Here is a 13059-nt window from a genome sequence, read left to right as displayed (position 1 = left end):
ACGCTGTGCAGCACCACCGGCCCTTTCTAGCAGAAAGACTAGTGAGAGCATGTGAGGAGGGATGCTAGTACTTACGTGTGTACGATGTCTCAACGACTAACAAAGTCAGACTTTCAAGAAAGAAAAGAAAGGAGAGAAAGACAAGAGAGAGGGACTAAAGGGCGACAGTATGTCACCCAGTTTTTCAAAAGAAAAGGTGGGTGTGGTCCATGAGTGGTGGAAATTAGTCTGTTAGTAAATAATAATAATTGTAATGTTTTGCTGACATTAAAGGTGGGGTAGGTAAGTTTGAGAAACCGGTTCGAGATACACTTTTTATATTTCATGGAATGCTCTTAACATCACGATTGCAATGAATATCTTAAGTGCTTTGACAAAAAATCCATAAAAAATGTCATCTGTGGAAGCCGTGGCGCTGTAAAAATCACGACCAATCATTTTAGCCGGCCCGGCTAAAATAACTGGATGGCCTACCTGCCTGTCAGCCGTGCACAAACTTATCTCATGCCCTCATTGGTCATGTGGAAGTTTGTGCGTGTTGGAGGAGGGGCTCTGTAAGGAAGTGGCAGATTTTTACCGGTTGTGTATTTTAGCGCACTTGAGCTGGTTTCTCCAAAATGACCTACCCCACCTTTAATTACTGTTAATATCTTCACAGAAAATTCAGAGGCTTTTCATTTCACTCCTCTTTTAGCTGACATTTAATAAATGCAGGTACATTTTTAGCAGCTATTCATACTAAATCAGTTGTCCCTCCCCCTGGTGCCAGGAACAGCAGATCCATCTTTAGGCTCCGCAGCCCTGACCCCCCATAAGGCTTTACAGTCTTGCCATGCTGTCCGTTGAAAGACAGCTAGAAAGCTGGACTTCAAGGACTTGATCAGTGACTTTGCCTGTAAGAAGGCTAGGCGCTGGGCTCTTGGTGAGTCAGGCTGAGCCAGGGCTCGTAATAACTGTTAAAGAGCAACTTCCAGGTTAAAGACACCTGTGAATAAATGTGTAGGAAAATTATGAATACACTAGATTTTCAAAAAAATATACAGAAATATACACTATAGTGACATCTGGCGTCGTTTTTGTAAGAAATTTTCACTTCCCCATAAAAAAGCCTCGGCACGTGACCTCCCATGTGTGATGTAACATGGGGGAAACAAGGGGGAGAGCGACCGGTGTAACGTATTAATAAACATGGATCCCAATGCTAGTTTCGACACAGAAGACACAGAAGAAGTTGAACATGAATATTCGAATGCATATGACGGACCACAACCTTATAATTATGAGCCTGCTAGGCGTCCAATAGACCAGGAGCAGCCAAGGATTAGAAGAAATAACGGCCATCGGAGGGAAATTGAGCTTTGGTGTGAGGAGAACCAGTGGAGAACTGGGCAGCTATCTTGGTGAGTGACCGGCGTTAGCTACAGAATGTTAGCTAACGTCACATCACAACATTGTGAAGTTCTATCATATATCAGGCTATAACTAAAGTAGCATTGATAATATAATAACGTTACTGGCAGGACTGTTGATACTAATCCATAACAGAAACTAATGCGCAAGTATCAGCCGTATCTCGCGTTACCCAATGCAACTCCACACTACGGTGCTGTGTACCGGAGGGGAGACGCGAGATACGGCTTATACTTGACGATCTGGTGGAGAAAGGTTGTGGAGCCTCCGTTGATATGCCGTTGTAAATGGCTTGAAGGAAAGCAGGTGTGTAGTCGGGGAGGGCGCACAGCTGATTGCAGCAGGTGAGTGGAGGTTGAGCCGGGAGCCAGGAGTGACAGCCACCACGCACACACAAACAACACAGACAGAGGGAAACAAACAAACACAAAGGAGACGGCTGGAGCAGATTCGCGCAGCCCGCAAAAATCGCATCGCGTCCAGTGTGAACGCACCAATGGTCTATGCACGGATAAAGAATGTTGTTCGAATTTTTAATTTGTAAGAATTGTGTTAAAAATAACTAGTTTTAATGTTAATGATAAATGCTGCACTTGCATGCAGCTTCAGTGGATAAGCCTCACAGTTAAAATGGCACTTTATGTTATTTTTTTCTTTGTTGTTGTTGCTGTCAACAAAATAATGTATTCATTCACTCAAACAAATGGAAAATAAGCTACATACATTTATATTTAGGATTGTCCATCCATCCATCCATCCATCCATCTTCTCCCGCTTATCCGTGGTCGGGTCGTGGGGGTAGCAGTTCCAGCAGAGAGCCACAAACGTTCCTTTCCCTGGCCACATCAACCAGCTCTGACTGGGGGATCCCAAGGCGCTCCCAGGCCAGCGAAGAGATATAATCCCTCCACCTTGGTGGTAGAACTAGGGGTCTACCCCTCGTCTCTTCCCAGCTGGACGTGCCTGGAACTTACTAGGTGCCCAAACCACCTCAACTGGCTCCTTTCGACACGAAGGAGGAGCGGTTCAACTCTGAGTCCCTCCCGGATGACTGAACTTCTCCCCTTATCCCTAAGGGAGACGCCAGCCACCCTGCGGAGAAAACCCATCTCGGCCGCTTGTATCCGCAATCTCATTCTTTCGGTCATGACCCATCCTTCATGACCATAGATGAGGAACGAAAATGGCCCGGTAGACAGAGAACTTTGCCTTCTGGATTAGCTCTCTTTTGCGGGGTCTCGTTATTTCCTATGAGAGCTGCTCATTGGCGCATGAAGGCAAAGTGGCCCAACTTTTGAGAGAGCGAAACGTCACAGATTACCCGTCATGCCTGGCTGTCAGAGCAGAAGAACCTGTATGTGCGCTCACAGAGCATGTGCCCCTTAAGCCCCGCCCCATAGCTCCCACTCTCGGCTCACAAGAATGAATGGAGAGAGAAAATCAATCTAGATCCGGCTTTTAGTGCATTTTTATTTTACAACCGAACCGGTCCTGGAACCGCGTTGGTGTGAAAGGGGCATGTGTGACTGACCCGAGTTTGCGCCTCGTCGTTCTGATAGCTCCGCCCCTTCGCTCCAACCCCCCTCCCTCCCCCCACATCTACAGGTGAAAATGACTTTAGCGACACATTCATCGCAAGAAGTGTAGCAAAAGTCAAGGCCGCAGATTTGTCGATTTATACTGCCACAGAGCAGATTCGTGAAGTCGTAATGACTGATTTGAGAGGTTGTAATAACCAAGTTGCAGTTGTAATGGAAAATATATTTGAAAAATATATATTTTTCTGCAAGTGAACATTTCATCACTCAGTTATTTTTTTTTCTACAAGCTACAAAACTTTTATTTTTTCTGTGAATTTGGTTCACAGATACGTGGATATTTTATACAAGTGTAGATGTATGCACACAAGCTCAGATTTATTTTCTGCAAGTTCTCACATTGTACTCTGCAAGTGCTCACATCAGGTTTTACAAGCTCTCGCATTTTGCACCATATCTAACTTCATACTGTATATGTGGCCCCTGAACTAAAATCTGTTTGACTCATTGATCTAAATCAACTTGTGAGTATAAAGCCTGAAAAGTATTTGAGATAATAATACTCCAGCCTCTTGAAATGATTTCAAAGATGAGGATGTGATCTTTAATACAGTTCTACTGTAACAACTGGACCTCCACACAGGAGGTCTGTGGAGGGTTTCCTTCTCTCGCTCCGGAGGGATTGTGGTCCGGCTGTGGGAATTCCCCTGTAATTGATTCCTAATTCCAGTGCTTATGAGAGCATGGAAAACTCCGACCACATCTCCAGACACTCTTTTCCTATTCTTTTCTTCTCTTTTCACACATATTCACTTTACCTTATTTAAACCCTTTTCCCAGCTCTTTTACATTACCCTCTCTTTTTGTTGGCGGTCACAGTTTTCTCCTACTCCCCCTCTACATTTCCAGTGTGTATGCTCCAGTTTTCCAGGCGTCTGTTTGACAGGACACCTAAATTACAGTCCGGTTGTCCGAGACAATCCACATACTGAACTTTGAGGCTCACACTGATCTGATGGCACACAGATCTGGACTCAAAGAAAAACAAGAACCTGCACACCTCTGAAGATTTCTACTGTAAAAAATAAGGTTGTGAGAGATTCCTTAGACTTGCAAAAAAGATTCTGTGCAGGTAATATTGACAAATTGTCCTAGACATCAGGAGCAGATTTTCAGAGAATGGGCCCCTGGACACGGACAAGAGAAAGACCCCCCATCTTTCCTTTATGGCAGGGGGGTCCAGACTGTTTTCACTGAGGGATGGCCACGGGCTGCAGTTGGAACGAGAACTGACTTTTTGTGTGTCTTGTTTTGGTGGTTTTGTGTTACTTTGTGTCTCTTTGTGATATTTTTCCCCCTCTTTGTCGTTAACCCTTTGTATTTTGTGTTTATATTCTGGTGCTTTTCCTCTTTTGTAGTGTTTCTTTGGGCTGACTTTGAGTCTCTTCCTGGGTGTAGTTGTCTCTTTTAGGGACATTTTGAAGTGTAACAGGGGCACACCAATGCGGTTCCAGGGCCGGTTCGGAGCTGGAGCTTGAAAAGCACAATTTTTTCCTGTTCACACCGCAGCGGAGCCGCCTCTAAGCTCCGGAATCCGGTTCGTTTTGAGCACCAAAAAGTTGTCCGTCATAAAGCACCGCATACGTCACGCTTACGTCGCAGGGGGGCAAGATTAACCTGAGCAGTTAAAGGCGAGTATGGCAAATAAAAGTTGTAACAAGCAGTAGTGCTGAGCAAAGTGACTAGAACGCAACCACGCACATGTAAAAAAAAAACACACTTTATAAAGTCAGGCAACACTAACCAGGCCGCTTGTGATTCTGTTTATTTGTACCTTACTTTGACCATCCGTTCGCTGTTATTGATCATTGTGGAGGGCAGGCAGACGTTTTGTTTTGTATTATAGCAGCTATCGGATGGAATCAATACATGGGCTGCACAGGTTGTCATGTCCGACTATCACAAGTAGAATCATAATGAAAAATACGCCGGTAAAATGTGCCTGTAGAAAACGGCTTATGCAACAAGGATAGCAACAACAAGTAGTCAAGTTATAGTCAGTTTAGCTTAGGTTGCTATGCTAACATCACCCATTTTATACCAGAGAAATGTTCATAACAGCGTTGTGATGCCAAACAGCGTCAATTCCAACCAGAGGCCTGTACTACGAAGCTGGTTCAACCTAACCTGGATGTTTGAGTTAGCCGGTTGGCTTAATCCAAAACATACGCGCTCTCCAGTGGCGGCCGGCCCATAGGGGCGCTAGGGGCGCCGCCCCACCTTTTCCCACATACAAAAAAAAATATTTAAAAAAAAATTAAATTTAAAAAAAAGAATTAAAAAATATATATATTTCAAGAATATATATATTTTATATTTTTTATTTTTAATGAACAAGGTAAATGTCATACAATTGATATCAGTAAAATGTATAATCTACAATAAAATCTTGTTTAAAATTGTGTTACGATGTCTAAAGTTACTGATAAGTCACATGTTTCCTGCCTGGCCTTGCCCTTGGCATTAGTTTATCATTACGGGGCGCTGCCCCCGAGCCAAACAGCAGCAACCAGCACGTTGCAAAAGTCTCAATAGTAAACTGTGCCGCCGAAACATAATTTCAGCCAATCAGCGCCGTCAAATATTTTGGTCACGAGAGCGCTCACGTTGGCGACCACGTTGCTTACGTGCGTTGACGTGAGTTGTTTTTTAGACTCGTGAGGAACTGGGGTAGTATCTATAGTAACGCAGTGTAGGCGGAGCCGTGACGTCATCTTCAATGAGCTCCCCAGAAAAACAACACAGCCGTTAGCTCTTAGCACTCAGAGCTCACAGCTCTTCATATCTGTTCAGAAACTAGACAAAAGTTAAACAAGTACAAACCACATACTGTCTGTGTCATGGCGAATACAGTCGCTGGTTTATTTATATCTGTATAGGCCGTTGTTGTGAGTGTGGACGGTCGGAGCATTTACAACGTTAGCTTAGCCAAATCTCCATTAGAAAACACGCATTTTAAAAGGTTTTTCGCCTGCCGTCTGTCTGCAGACTTGTCAAAGCCTTAATTCATGGTTTTCACTATCCGGTATCAGTATGTTGTTACTTCGGCATCATTTTGAAACGTGTATTACAATTAAATCACGGTCAAATATGTTCATCTTGTTGTAGTTGTAGCCCCCTTGACAGCGATTCTCTCTCTAGTTTAGACTGCGGTCAAGCCAGCCTCCACTCGGAAAAACCTACTCAAGCCAGCCCTCACGTGATATTGCGGTGCGCGAATATCCTATGCATTACGGTAGAGTCAAAAAATCCTCCCTCTCTGTATAGATGAGAATAAAACAAAAACTTTCCAGTATCAAAGACTCATCTCACTCCAGGTTGATAGCAGGACACCCCATCTAGTCACCCAGAAAAAATCAGGACATTCTGATGTACAGTTTCAAAATAAAAGACCTTTGGGGACAGGGATGATAGCTCATATATGAGACTTCAAAGGTCTTTTATTTTGAAACTGTACATCAGAATGTCCTGATTTTTTCTGAGTGACGACATGGGGTGTCCTGCTATCACCCTGGAGTGAGATGGATCTATGATACTGGACAGTCTTTGTTTTATTCTCATCCAAAAACAGGGATGATAGCTCATATATGAGACTTCAAAGGTCTTATTTTGAACGACCTCGTTCTTCCTTGCCCGTGGCTGGGGGTGCCCTCTTCAGCCGGAGAGTGTGACCCTCTCTCTCTGACCCTTGGCCTTGAGAGCTGTCCTAGTTATTGGGTTAACACTTGATAGGGATGTTTTCCTGAGTGCAGACAACTCAAAGTAATGGATTAGCTCATTATCATTTAATTACAAAGATAGGATAGGCCCCTCAGAATTATTTGGGAGCCTTCCTGACACATGCACATGCACAAATGTAAGGTTTGTGTTAGTCATTTAACATGCAAGAATCATACTCATCAGTCCAAAGCAGAGAAATGTTATTTTAAGTTAAAGACGAGCTAGTCCCTGTGGATATATCCCCTTCTCAATGATTCTAAATGTTATATTAATTCACCATTTACTGTTTGATAAAATATTAGTTTATCAGAAATACGTTTCTTCTTCCATAAAACATAGGTTTGAGGAATAAATGTTCCAATATAAAATCAATTACTCAATATAATTGACTCTCCCCTCCCTTTTCTTACATATGTCACATATGAAATAATAACTTAGGAGTCTATTCAAGCATGGTATAGTTTATAATCTATTAATCGAGAAGACTCAGTATCACCTGTGTGCAGCTTACAAAAAACAATTGTGAGAAACATATATTATGCAGGAAATGTATACATTTGTTGAAAAACAAAGCATATCTGATTTGGGAGGAAAAGCTTCATACCCTTAACATCTGAGTTATTACTGAAGGCATAGCATAAATGAGGGTGTCATTACTGAGAAAGGTCAAACAAAATCAAAACCTTACATTTGAAAACAGGTTTGCATTCCTCCACTTAAGGCAGTGGTTCTCAAACTTTTTCTGTCAGGCCCCCCCTTTGGAGAAAAAAAAAAGTCGGGCCCCCCCAACACAAATAGTCAGGCTCAGTGGCGGCGCCAGAGATTTCTTTTGGGGGTGCTGTGGGGTAGCTTGACGTTTCATAGAGGGTGCTCAAACATTTAGGGTTTCCCATTAATGTACCGGTCGCTACAGTGGAATTTTCTACTGCAACATTCCCGACGCAAATACACAGTGTACCCGCGACTGTTACAATGAAGGCTCGATAATCAGCTCACGGCATATAGGTGTAAGCAGGGGTAAAGTGCTATTTTTATAGGTGGCGTGTGGACCTCACATAGGGGGGTCCGGGGGGATGTTCCCCCGGGAAGATTTATTTTTAAATATTGAAGTTAAAAGCATCAATCTGGTGCACTTAGAGAGCGAAATTAAGAGATCTATGGATACCTCTCTCAACACCTATATGAAACAGAACTGTAAACAGATTTACTTTTTCTTTATGGATATTTTACAAATCACCCTTTTAAACTTTATTAAACGTCATATAGTATTTCATACCTGTTTTTCATTTATTCTCTTATAACTATAATCGGAAATAATTGTTTACATTAATTGTGACCAAAATGTTTGAGACCCACTGAGGTACCACTGAGAGAGTCCTTTAATTCACTGAGTCTCTCAGTCTGACAGGGGAGGACTCTCCTCTACTTTGTTGTTGAAAAAACTCCTTAAATCCGTTAGCGTAGCTCGCTAGCACCAGAAGCTAACAACAACGATCTCCGGTACCGGTGCGCTCTCTCTCTCTCTCTCGCGCGCACACAAAATGGCTCGTTCCACACACACACACACACACACACACACACACACACACACACACACACACACACACACACACACACACACACACACACACACACACACACACACACACACACACACACACACACACACACACACACACACACACACACACACACACACACAAGCTGAGCTTGAATGAAACACAGAGACACAGACGTAATAGTACTGTACTGCATCATATTATTTTCGAATCAATAATTTTTCAATTTATGAATTCTTTTTTTTTCATCTTTATTTTATTAATTTTTCATAACCATTTTTCGTCCTGGTCTCTCGCGCCCCCCCTGGCATACCTCTGCACCCCCCAGGGGGGGCGCGCCCCCCACTTTGAGAACCACTGACTTAAGGTGACGTTATCATTGGAAACAATAAACGCAAATTGTTTTGATGTAGAATCTATCAATTGAATCGTCAGAGCAGAACAGAATGGTTGTATTGTAGCCTGAGTTTCGTGCAGCCTCTAGTTTTACCAGGTGGAAACATCGTCCATATAATGTGAGTACATGCAGAATTAAGAGGCCCCTGACATTTGGCCTATTTTAAAAATAGTAGGGGCTTTTAACAGCTCGCCAACATACAGGCATCCTCTGCATAGCAGCATGAATAGCCTTAGAAAAAAACAACCCACTCTGCGGTAACGAGAGTCATGTATCTGAACCAAATGCCCTAAGTGAAGCCGTTAGTCTCATCTGACTGACCCAAGGGTTGGTGCTGGTGTGACAGGGAGGCTTCCAAGTCTTCAAAGCAGATGTCATGCTTTCAGTTCATGGCTCGGTTGGGGGGAGCAGACCCACGTGAGACAGTATCAATGGCTGTAATGTTCAGTTTGAGGAGCGTCATTCTCTCTGGGAGCAGGAAATGGTGTCCATTCTCGGACCAAACCATTAATGTCATGTAGAGCAGCCATAGCATCTCTGCGACTGCACTCAGCCGGACTGTAGCAGGGCAGAACTGGGTGACTTTCAGTGAAGCCGTCCAAGGCCATAGACAACATGGAACCACGTACTAACAAAGGGACACAAGGTCATCAATGTCTCTCTTTACCATTGGCCTAATCATAAAACAAATTAGTGGAAAAAAATGTGGAAAGCTAATCCATCCTCATGTGACATTTTGAGTTAATCTAAATAATTACTTATGGGTTGAAGTCAAATTAACATTAACATTAGAACTAAAGTCAGTCAAAATTGGACTTGCAGAATCTAAGCAATACACCATTTTCCCAGCTCTGTAATGAAAAGGATAACAAGATTAAGTACATTACAGGAGTGTTAAAACACCCAAACATGCACACGTATCTTATTCTAGTAGAGATTAGAGGACAAGGTCTAATGTTGTGAACAAAATGATCAAGTTATTTTATTTATTCTATGTTATGTACCACATTTAATTGAATAATTAATCTTGAATTACTAATAACTTTAAAGAAGGCAACAATTTACAATGTGGATAAGGTGAATACTTATCCAGAGTGTGTGTGTGTGTGTGTGGGTGTGTGTGAACAGCTTGTCTGCCCAAGGTTTAAAACATTTGGGACAGCAGTGAGAATGTTATGAGAAACAATGTGTTGCTTAGACTAAACTCAAAGGAAGCTAGACTGGAACATTTTAAATAAATCAAAACACTTGCACATTAATTAAATACATTTGACATTTAGCTTGAGCTGGGTTCAATACTTTCTTTATGGTATTTAAATTGGGCTAGAGTAGAACCCCTGGATTTGGCTTGCAACACAAAGTGATACTGATCTCTGTCTGTTAGGACTTGGAAGTCTCATGATTCAAAGTGTGGGCCTGTGAAGGAGAGTTCCTTGGAAAACAACATCTATTTTTTTTAACTGTAATTGCTTATTTTAAAGAGATTGCAACATTATACTTTTTAAAGAATTGCTTAATTAATTTAACACATTTATTATGCACACAATAAAAACTTCAACAAATATATTGATCCTTGCTTAACCAGCAACCTTTACTCTGTTGTTCATAAGCTCGGTTTCAGAAAACTCGTCAGTAGTTTAACAACTATTTTAATTTTAGTAATGTCTATGGAGACCAATTGGTTGATACGAGAAATAATTTGAAGCAGTTTAATAAAGAATGTTAAACTATTTTTAAAACTGTAATTGAACTTCAATTTATCTTAATTATCTGAATCCAGTGGCCAGTTGGAATAGATAATCAACAAAGTTTCCATTTTGCAGCAACACCGCAAAAGGTTTCAATAATAATTAGTATAATGTCTGAGTCTAGTTATGTCTTATCTGCTTTGTTTCGGAATGTGTTCAATACATTACGTTTTTATTCATTATCACCATACAATACATAGATTCAAGAATAAATTAAACAAATAATACAACATTGACCTAAAAAAAAGAAGGAAAAAAAAGACAGATTTTGCAACCCTGATCTCTTTAGGCGGGTCTTTACGACCAGCAGTGATGCCTCTGAGGGTCTCGGGGTGAAGGACGGGGCATAGGGTTTATACAAGGTCACAGAGATATCTTAACATAACAGCAATACAATTTAAAATTTATTGTTAAATGCAGGACATAAAAACACTCTTTTGCTATTTATTTTCATTTTCAGCACATTTATACTACCAGCATTTTGCTTTACATCTTTATATTATTTATTTTTCTCAAGTCATTTACTTTTGGTGACATAACTAAAGTTTAGTTCATTTTACCCTGGCTATGGACTGATTCATTATTAGTTGTTACAAAACATACACAAGACGGCGGGTAGACAAACCAATATAGACCCCCCAGTGGCGGCCAGTCCATAGGGGAGCTAGGGGCGCCGCCCCCCCTCTTCCCACATGTTTGATTGTCATTAAAAATTAAAAATTCATAAAAAAATATTTCCAAAAAATATATATATATTTTTTTTTTTAAAGAACAAGGTAAATATTATATAGTTGGTATCAGTAAAATGTATAATCTACAATAAAATCTTGTTTAAAATTGTTTTACGATGTCTAAAGTTACTGATAAGTCACATGTTTCCTGCCTGGCCGCTTTGTGGGCTGGACCTGTATTTTACAGGAAAGGAGTGATCAGAGGGTCGAGTTGTCGATTCTTGTTCAGTTCTCATCTTCCTCACCCTCTCAGACTTTGAGTTGCGCGCGCTGCTAAAGAGACGCGCTACAATGGAAACCAAACAATGGTGTACCTGTATTAAAGTCAGAGTGGAAACAGTCGTGAGTAAATCTGATTTTGTCAGAAATCGGGAAAAATGCGGGTGTCTCCCCCGAAAATCGGGAGGGTTGGCAAGTATGACACACTGTTACGTTCCCTTCTGAGCTAGGGGAATCAAAGGGAAGCAACACAACCAGAATGGGATCGGTAAAAGTTATAAGCTGTTTTAATGCACAACAGGTGAACAAAATGGCAGGCAAGCAGCCTGAAACAAACAAAAGAGCCAAAAGGGCACAGGTTGACAAATAACCAACTAAAGGAGGACTCTAAAAAAGGAGTCGAAACGTATACGGGAAATAACACTATCACACTAAATAAAGAACGAAACAAAACCTCACTTCAAGAGTGGTACAACTAACCGAGGGAGTCTACACAAAACACAGCTAAACTAAAGGCAACAGTCACAAATCCTAACTATACTCTTAACACTAACTAACCTACTCTAAACTCTACTAATACACAATATCACACGGCGATAGACACACAAGATTAACCACAGCATGAAGAGCAAAATGCGAGAGGCGTCTGTCCACTCAACAGAGCCTCCAGAGTGTCAGTTGTCCCCAGTCTTTGTACTCCTCCCCAGCAGGTGTGCGCCGGCTGTGCACTTCGATTGAATGACGTCTCATCCAATCAACTCTTCGGATGCAGCGAGGGCGGGACCAGGAGATGACAGCCAATGACGTCGGGGCAACCACAGCTCATTTACATATTACACACATGCACACAGCTGCAAACAATCCCAGACAGATTAACGAGCAGACAGAAACAGCAGCCGTAACACTCCCCCCCTTAAAACACAAACCCACAGGTTTTGTGAACTAAACACACTAACGAACTCCTAATAACATCACAAACTCAACCTAACACACTAACGAAGCTACCCATCACAAAACCCAACCTGGACAGAGCATCGGCCAACACATTCTCTGAACCCTTTAATGACGGGTGTCTACTGTTGTAGTCCCGCACAATCAGAGCCCATTGCAGGAGACGCTGGTTGTGCTTGGACACGCTGGGGCAGAATATGAATGGATCGTAACATGTACACATCACAATTGGCCAAAGGCTGGGTCCAACATCAATCTTAACATGTTGTAGAGCCAACACTAACACTAAGATCCGATACACGAGCTGACGCTCTTGGGTTACCGGGAGTGTCGAGAAGTCTAGAGGCTTGTCTTAGCCGGCGTGTTGCGCCAGTCTCGCGACATCCTCACGAGAAGGAGGGGGAGCCACAATTTCTGGCTTCTCCTCGGACACAGCTTCATCTGAAGGCACAGGCACAATCACAGGATCAGATAATGAAACATAAGTGTCACGTTTACTTGCCTGTGCGCGTGCGTGTGTAGCCAGGCCAATGCCTTTAGGCGGGGATACATTCTGCCGCTGTTCCTTACGTTTCAGAGCTGCACAGTTGGCAATGACATGTCCAGGTTTATGACAGTAAAGACACTCTCTTTTCTCTGCTTACATTATACACATTTGCTGGCTGAGTAAATGGTGCGGCTGACACACGGCGGGATCTCTCCGTAGAGACAGGGGAAAACACAGTT

The sequence above is a fragment of the Notothenia rossii genome, assembly GCF_949606895.1.
Source record: "Notothenia rossii genome assembly, chromosome: 9".
NCBI lineage: Eukaryota > Metazoa > Chordata > Actinopteri > Perciformes > Nototheniidae > Notothenia > Notothenia rossii.
The sequence above is the reverse complement of the archived record's forward strand: the minus strand, read 5'-3'. Positions refer to the sequence as shown.